At 44.8% G+C, this 9410-nt stretch overlaps 1 long non-coding RNA gene across 1 annotated transcript; it reads right to left on the bottom strand.

Moving 5' to 3' along the window:
• Nucleotides 1-5157: 5157 nt before the first annotated feature.
• Nucleotides 5158-5685, bottom strand: LOC122045730. Its single transcript, XR_006130108.1, has 3 exons — nt 5628-5685; nt 5440-5541; nt 5158-5211 (listed from the first exon to the last, which is right to left on the bottom strand). It is a non-coding gene; the product is annotated as an uncharacterized LOC122045730 (long non-coding RNA).
• Between the last annotated feature and the right edge of the window lie 3725 nt (nt 5686-9410).

Genomic DNA, 9410 nt, shown 5'->3' with positions numbered 1-9410 from the left:
AGTCTGAATCGATCGGTGGATCGATTCGGAAAGGTTCAATCGATTGGATCCAACTCCAATCGATCCAAGTTGCTGATTTTGGTGGAAGGCTTGATTTCAGCATCTTTGAACCTCTTTGAGTCTAGGTAACCATTCCAAACCCCTAAAATACATTTGTATACATACAAAGGGTGTTTTCATGTTGAAAACAAGGATGGATTGGTTAACGAAGACTACGTAGAAGTTTAGGTTGAGGTTGTTTCAAATTTTGAATATTTGAACCTCAAAACTTCTAAATTTGGGTTTCCTAATGTTTTAGGGATTCCAAGTCATTGTTGGTGCAATGACAGAAGTTACCACCATGTCTTTAGGGGGAGGGACTCTTTAAAGACATGAAAATTATTTTTCATGAACCTTGGAAGGTGGTTAACCTTCTGTTGTGAACTTGCTCAAGGTTGAGCATTTAAACTTGAAATGGGAGAAATGGGGAGTGGATATCCTCATTATTTCAAGTGGAAACTCAAGTGGTTAAAAATGCTCAAGGTTGGGTATTTGTCTACATTGAGGGAGAAGTTAAGGATAAATGAAGGGTATAGGACCTTCATTATCGTGTTGATCACAATGAGTGAAGTTGTGATCACGATGAGCAACTCTTCAGGGGGAGAGTCTTCAACAAATGGATTTGTTAAAGTGTGCCCAGAATTGGAGCATAGGTTGATGTGTGTCTAACGATGGGTTGATGTGTGCCAATAGGGGGAGAATGTATGGTTAAGCTTAGGCTTTCATTACCTATGGGAAGGTCATAGGGGGAGAATGAAAGGACTCATGAAAGGGAGTAAGTTAGGCTTTCATTACCTAGAGGGAGTTTGCCCTCTTAGGGGGAGAATGAAGAGCTTAATTTATGCTTTCATTACCTAGTGGCATGAAGAAGGAGGCTATGGGATTAGCCTAACTTACATATGGGTTTGTAAGTGTTATTGTGGTATTGTCAAACATCAAAAAGGGGGAGATTGTTGGTGCAATATCCCTCGGGTCAAGGTTGACTCGGCAAGGTGAGTCTTGGTTTGGGTTTAGATGTTTGACAATAAGATATTGATTGAAGAAGAGTCAAGTAGGTCAAGGTTGATACTTGACTGGAAGTCCTAACCGGGATGTTAGGCAAAATGAAAGACCTAGTGAGTGAAGCTAGGCGGTATGAAAGTCTTGGTGAGTGAAGCCGGTGGAGAAAACCCTGGTAGTGAAGGCAAGGAAAAGTCCAGTGAGTGAAGCCAGGCGGAAGGAAGTCCTAGTGAGTGAAGCTAGGCGGATGGAAAGTCCGTGAGTGAAGCTAGGCGGAAGTCCTAGTGAGTGAAGCTAGGCGGATGGAAATCCTGAGCAGGCGGATGAAAGTCCTAGTGAGTGAAGCTAGGTGAAAGTCCGTGAGTGAAGCCAGGGAAAATCCAGATGGATCAAGGATGATTGGACATCGGTGTTGGGAAGTCCAAGTAGGTCAAAGAATGGATACTTGGCATGAAAGAAAAGTCCAAGTAGGTCAAAGGGATTGACCGGATACTTGGCACAGAGAAAAGTCCAAGTGGGTCAAAGGGATTGACCGGACACTTGGTAAGGGAGTCCTAGCAGGTCAAGGGAGTGACTAGATGCTAGGCATGATATACCAACAGGTCAAGGTTGACCGGATGTTGGTTTGGGAGGTTTGGGACTTGGTTTTGGACAAAAATCAAGTGCTGGATCGATCAGTGGATCGATCCAGACCTGTCCCAGCGAGCAGAGAGCCTCCGGATCGATCAGTGGATCGATTGGGACGCGGCTGCTTCGCGCGATAAGCGCTGGATCGATCCGTGGATCGATCCAGGCGTTTTTCCAGAGCACAGAGGCGCTCTGGATCGATCCGTGGATCGATCCAAAGCCTCCCCGATCGATTGGGAATATTCGAATCGATCGGGATCCGACCGTTGGCGTCGTTTATAGCTGCAGGCGTGTGATGGCTGCGGCATCTCTTCACGGTTTCATCTCAGATCTTCGCCAGCTCCTCCACAGCACTCTCAAAGCTCGTGATCGCCAGTTCTTGAAGGTTCTTGGAAGCTCTCCGAGTCAAGAGGCGGATCAAAGGCAAGAAGAGAAGCTAGGGTTAGGGTTTTCTGCATTCATTGTAAGCTTTGTGCTTGTATTTTGTTTCCCTTTCCTTCTTCTTGTACCGAGAGTCTTGTAGGGCTTCTCCGCCCTCGGTAGTTACCGAAAAGGAGTGTTTCATAGTGGAGGGTGCGTGCGTGGTGTGGATCCTTGGATTAGTCACCTCCTTTGGAGGTGGATACCAAGTAAAATCCTAGTGTTAGCGTGGGTGTATTTGTTTCTGTATTTTCCGCTGCATATTCTTGAAGAAACAAGCAACGCCGAGCAACGCCAAGCACCGAGCGAATGCGACGAGCTATTCACCCCCCCCTCTAGCTACTTTTGGTCCTAACAGACAGTTGATGCTCTCCTTGAGCTGGTGATCCTTATCTGAGCACGCTTCTTCTGGAATTTGATACAAAGCAGAGCACCTATAGCTAGGAAGATTCCAATCAGTACTCCTGCTGTCACTCCTAAAATCAGTACCCATGATGGCACACCATTCATCTCCCCAATACACCATACCATGAAGATTAAGTAAAATAGCATCTACATTGTGTTCGTCCCAACAATTTGGTGTTGATTAGATGGATCCTATCTCCCATTGAACCATGTGCAAAGCTTACCACTAGTAATATACAAATCAATTAAACAGTTTTATTATGTTACCTAGAGGTTTATATTGTCTCCCTCTATTCATTGCACCATTTACTCCATAGGATCAGAAGAGTACAAAATTTGATAGTTCTTTCCTCATTAATTGGAAAAATTGAACAATTTGAGAAAGAAAAGAACATGACAATCACGAAAGAGTTGATTTCTAGATTTAGCTAGTCAACCTTTTAAGTCTCAACTCTTACCAACGGAGATAATGCAGAAGGATACCAGTGTCCCAAATACACCCAATAGTAGAATTGTTGAGAAGTTGCGAAAAAATTGTTTTTTCTTGACCTGGAAGCTGCAGGTAAAGGTTGGTAGAAATGAGGGAAGGGAATTGGTACCTCTCAACTAATTTTATGCAAACAAAACATTCACAGTTTCAGTTTTACTTTTGCAGATCTGAAATGAATAACCTATTTGTTAAACATACAATACAATCATATGTTTTTCTTACTTGTTCTATAATTTTTGAGGGAATATTTTTCTGAGGGTATTAGAAGTATATATTTGAATAGCATAAGAGGAAAGAAGAAAAAAACTGCCTTTGGTACTTTTTTTCTTCTTTGCTCATATCAACATTACCTTCCAGCCTCATCTACTTACTATAACAGCCAGCTGTAATTTAGAAAAATACCCAGCATTGAAGATAATAGGAGGCAGCAGAAAAATGAAGAACAGCTCCTCGTCAAAGGAAAGTATCCATGAGCTTTTCCATTTTGTAATCAACAGTGTCACCATACCGGCACACAATCCCTGAAACGAGCAAAGTAAGCTCAACAGCGCATTCAGTTCCAATAAAAACGAAAAAAATAACTGAGGTAGAGAGGAAAACCAAGAGGAGGCCACTGAAATATATAAAAGTTAAATCCCAATCAGGATCATCCATAGAAAAGCGTGGAACTGGACCAACAAAGAATCTTTGACTCTTCATTCAGCCTCGAGATAGAAAAATACACTGCAGCCTTTGTCACGCCCTAGAGGAGTCCCTGTCCGAGAAAATTTCGACAGCATCTCCCCTGTACGGTGGACAATCTGAAAATTTTCTACATCTCACAAATACCTCAGCCACAGGCGGCTGGAATAATAACAACAAAATAAAACATCACCACGCAGTTATATATAATCAAACAAAGTAGTAATACTCTGACTCAAAAACCACCCTACTCAACTACACTCGTAAAGCTCAAAACCGACGAACTCACCTCTTCTGCCGTCCAGGCAGACACGTAGTAGAAAAACACATCGAATAAAAATCCATCATCATCACAAAAATCCATACAACAACCAAGTATCCAAACAAACCAAGTCCACACATAATCAATAAAAGCAAAACAAAACTAAACGATATATAAACCATCGAGGTCTGCAGAGATCTAGCACTACGTGCTGTGGGGACTAGCGACTGGAACTCCCTCCTGACAGCATCAACCTGAAAATAACAACAATGGAGGCGGGGTGAGTCCAACACTCAGCAGGTACAATTGATATGCAAAGTAAAGAAACAACACCTAGCACTAATCATGCGCACCCTGATAAGAAAGATAAAATGCATCTGAAGTAAGCAGAGAATCTTGTACTAACAGTCCCGAGTATAAGGTTAAACAATCGAGGGATAGGGAAAATCGTATGCATGTCAAACATAGGTATCCAAACAATATGCGGCATAAAGCAAACACAAACACAATCAATAAATGCATCATGCATATGATGCCAATGATGCGTCCCCTGACGCCAGGCGATCATCTCACACAATAGTGAGGCCGAGTGGGTAGGGTTGTGACAACAGTGCACTCTGTCGTCACTACTCCCGATGAGTGACCGAGTGGACGGGATGTTGTCGGAGTACACCTATCCTCCTACCCCAAAAATGGGGGAGCGCAATGCTCTCAACTCCCGGTACACGGTGACGGGAGGAATCCCTGTAGGATAACACGTTGTGTCACACTACCCATGAGCGGACCAACGGTGCCTAACAGAGTCCCTGCTGCACCACCATGAGTGGTGGTGTGTGCAGATCCATGTAACTGGCGATGTGCTCAACAATAATAGAGCGGACTATCGCACAGCATGCAATCATGCAAATGATGCATGGCAATAACCATATAAACATCCTGACCTAATCCATATATATAGAAAAGTGCACCCTAGGTCAACGAATCATATCGAATCAAAGGTACACAGAAGGTATAAAAACCTAGGTCCTGAACATGGTGAAGCATGGTATATCACTACCCCCTATAAGCATGTATAAATAGGTAAAATATACATGAGATGCAAATCAAACAATCAATCAAGCACGTACCAAGATTTGGGTAGTGATTAACCGAAACAGATAAGAAATACAATTGATGCAATATGTTAATTTCATTACTAAGCATATCAAAGAAAAAAAGTCAAAAGTACCCGCCTCCGAAAATAGAAAGGTCCAATCCGACTCCGAGATACTCGTCTCGTGTCAAAATCCTGTATCAAATAGATATGCGATTCTTTAGCTAAATTCCTATAAATAGCTAAATAAATTCTTTAACTCTAAATTAGGGCAAACCCCTAATCCATAAACCTCGACCAAATAGGATTAGCTTCATAAACCCTAATTCGATCCACTATACAATTTGATTTAGATCTAAACCTAAATCAACTTGAACTCTTCCAAATACAAACCTAATACCAAAACAAATTAATACACCTTACCTCTACTCGCAACCGATGTTGATCCACAACTAGGGACAGTCCTGCCGAAATGAACAACTACTGCTGGAGACCAAAGAGTTGCTGCCCCACTTAGAGTTGTTGCTGCCAACAATTACTTAATTACTACCGAAAACCAGCCACACTATCCTGATCAAAAACATAAATCCAAAACCAAGATCAAATTTTACCTCAACTGTGACCTAATTCCACCAAGAAGATTGATCAGGAACAGAAGAGAGACGGCACAGTGAGGTCCTTCAGTGAGGCTCGGTCCTAACAGCACAAAGAACAGAAGGAAGAGCGTCGGCAATAGGCTCGGTCGTCGGCGGTGGTGGCACCAGAACTCCACAGCGAAGGGAAGAGAGGAAAAATCGGCACTAGACTCGGTTGGGGTCACGATCGGGGACCGAGAGCCAGCGGCCAGTGATTGGGATCTCACGGCTAGGGCGACGGGCAGTGGCGATGCTACTCGGGTCGGCGGCGCGCTGAAGACCTAGTTCCGTGCGGAAGAAAAAACTCGGGAGAGAAGAGAATAAAAAAGGAAATGGGTGGCGGCGAGGAAGAAACTGTCGCCGGCGGTTAGGGCAAGGAGAAAGGCTGAGAGGAAATCGGCGTCGGGGAAAGGCTCGGGCTCGCAGGAGAGGAAAAAGAAACGGGAAATAAAAAAATAAGGAAAAAGAAAAAGATTATATAAATATAAACATTTCCTCACTTAATTGGGGTAGCCTAAATAGGCTTTTTCCGGACCCCGTTTTTATCCCCGTCAACTCGTCCGTACGAGCTCCGAAAAAATTCCCGAAAAATTTCCAAAAATTCCGGAAAATTCCCTTATCAATATTCGTCTATTTTCCGGTATTTTACATTCTCCCCCACTAATAAAAATTTGGTCCCCAAATTTCGTTATCTACCATCAGCAAGTACTAACAACCGATATAGAGTATAAATGCTGAACGGTAAATAAATCACATACCTCAAGTGAAAAGATGGGGATATCGAGCTCGGATAGTATCCTCGAGCTCCCAAGTAGCCTCCTCGTCCGAATGATGCTGCCATCCGACTTTAACCACTGGATAGTCTTGCAACTGACGCTCTTCCGGTCGAGAATCCTGGAACCTCCTCATATAATGTCAGGATGAACTGGAACTGAGACATGTGTCAGCACGTATCTCCTCAGCATCGATACGTGAAATACATCGTGAACGCTGGCAGGGACGGTGGTAGTGCCAATCGGTAAGCTACCGCCCGATCCTCTCCAAGATCTCGAAGGGACCAATGTACCACTGAGCTAGCTTACCTCTGAGGCCAAATCTCTTCACCCTTTTCGTGGGTGAAACTCACAAAACATGTCGCCCACGAGAACTCTAGTGGCCTACGTCTCCGATCGGCGTAACTCTTCCGGCGGTCCTGCGCCTCGACATCCTCCGTCTGATAGTACGGACCAACTCTGCATCCCGCTGAACTCTATGAGGTCCCAACAGGGCCTCTCCAACCTCATCCTAGAGGACGGGTGTCCGACAAGGTCTCCCATACAAACGGTGCCATCTGGATAGCCGAATGAAAGCTATTGTTGTAGGCAACTCTACCAACGGCAGATGGTCCTCCCACCTCCAAATCCATAACACATGATCTCGCAGTCCTCTAACATCCGAATGGTCCGCTCGACCGCCCATCCGTCGTGGATGGAAAGTCTAAAAGCGGAGTGTGCCTAAGGCCCGCCGCGAGACTAAACGAGACGTGAACCGTGGATCTCTATCCAAAATGATACTCAACGGAACACCATGTAGTCGATAATCTCCCGACAATACAGATCGCCAATCGATCCAGGGAATCAGGCTAAGAAGTGCGTGGATTTAGTTAATCGATCAACGACTACCCAAATCGCGTCATGGCCTCGTCGTGTCCTCGGCAATCCTACCACAAAGTCCATAGTAATGTGATCCCACTTCCACTCGTGAATAGGAATCTGCTGAAGTAAGCAGGTCTCTGGTGTTCACTTCACCGCAAAGACATCTAGCTACGAAATCCGTGATGTCTTTCTTCATGTCGTTCCACGCGCCTCAAGTCTCGATACATACGGGTCCCTCCTGGATGGATCGTCGAGAAGTAGCCTCTGTAAGACCGGATGAGACCGAGGTACGCATAATGCCTCGAAGAATATAATACCCTCCTCGTCTCGTAAACTAAGCTATCTATCGCTAATAAACGCAAATGCTTGATCATCGGATCCTCGTCACGATCGACGATCGAGCAACCATGGTAACAAGAATACCTTGCTCCTCCTGCCCCTCAAGATCTAACTCAGAAACTCGAATCAAGTCGGTGGCAAGCCAAAGTCCTCTGGACTTCCTGCGCTTCTGCAACCACATTAGCTTTCCGTGGTAGCTAATGGTACAATCATAGTCCTTCAGAACTCCATCCATCTCCTCCGTCAAGATTAAGCTCCTTCCGAGTGAAAATATATTTGAGACTCTTATGATCGGTGAGAATCTCAAATGTGATACAATATAAATGATGTCGCCATAACTTCGAGCAAAGATGATGGCGCCTAACTCATGTACTGGGTAATTCTTCTCATGCTCCTTCGAGAAGCATAAGAGACTACTCTCCCGTGCAGAGATGCATCGGTGTAAAGTACAACCGTCCTCTCTAGAAGGTAAAACCAAAACGGAGCCGACAAATCTGGTCTCGCAATCCTCCGTCTACATGAACTTCACGCCTTTCTGGTAAGACGCGTACAGCCAATCCCGTATCGAATCGACTTACCTCGATCTTCGAGGATCAATCAAATACCTCTAGAAACCACGTGTCCCAAAATCGATCGAGGATAACGACGCACACTTGAACTTTGCGTCTGGTGATGTCGTCGAAGAATCTCCAAGATTATGCGAAGATGCTCCTCGGAACGAGAATAGACCAATATGTCATCAATAAAACGATAACAAACCGATCTAGATACTCCAAAAATACGGTTCATCAAGTCCATAAACACCGTTGGAGCATTGGTAAGCCCAAATGACATTACCAAAACTCATAATGATCGTATCTGGTACGAAAGACTCTCATCTGATGATATCCGGATCGCAGATCAATCTTAGAATACACCGATGTACCTCCGATCAAACAAATCCTCGATCCGTGGTAATGGATATTTATTTCGATGGTCACATTCAGCTGCCTGTAGTCAATACACAACCTCATAGTACCATCCTTTTTCTTGACAAATGGAGAACCCCATGGTGAAACACTAGGCCGAACAAATCCCCTATCCACGGAGTTGAACCTTCAGCTCGTTCAACTCTTTGGTGCCATACGATACGGAGCTTTCGATGTCGCGGTTCCGGAATCACTCAATAGCGAACTCCACCGGGAGGCAAACGCAGCTCCGGAAATACATCCGGTACTCCGACAACAGCGCTTGAGAGTCGCGAACTACTACTATCCTCGATCGATCAACGACAACGAAACCATGGCAGCCGTGAGACAGCAGCTTCAATATGCGATCGTCATCTGATGCCGGTGAAACTCCACGAGGGTTGGTTGGGAGGTGACCACCCTCGTCTGGAAATCAACGGTAGCATGATATACTGACAATCCATGCCAAGAATGATATCAAACTCGACCATCTCCAATACTAGAAGATCTACTAAGTATCATGTTGCCAAAGTCTAACGGCAACCTTTGATCTGGTGACGCCTAAAGTATCACCGGACGGTAGGGAGACTCAACCGCTGCCTAACAAGAGGGTAATCTACCAATCTCCGCATAAAGGTACGGATATAAAAGAATCGAACTACCAAGATCAATCAAAATATCGTGATAAATGCATAAATAGAAATCGTACCACGAAAACGGATCCGTCGGCCCGAGCATCCTCTCCGTAATCGCATGAACACGACCGGTCTCGGAGGAGGAGGTGGTAACATCGCCGCCGGGTGGGCGAAGCTCGCCATCGAGGCGCTGGCTGGACTATG

Source organism: Zingiber officinale, chromosome 1B (genome assembly GCF_018446385.1).
Source record: "Zingiber officinale cultivar Zhangliang chromosome 1B, Zo_v1.1, whole genome shotgun sequence".
Classification (NCBI taxonomy): Eukaryota; Viridiplantae; Streptophyta; class Magnoliopsida; order Zingiberales; family Zingiberaceae; genus Zingiber; species Zingiber officinale.
This window is presented reverse-complemented; position numbering and strand designations above follow the sequence as displayed.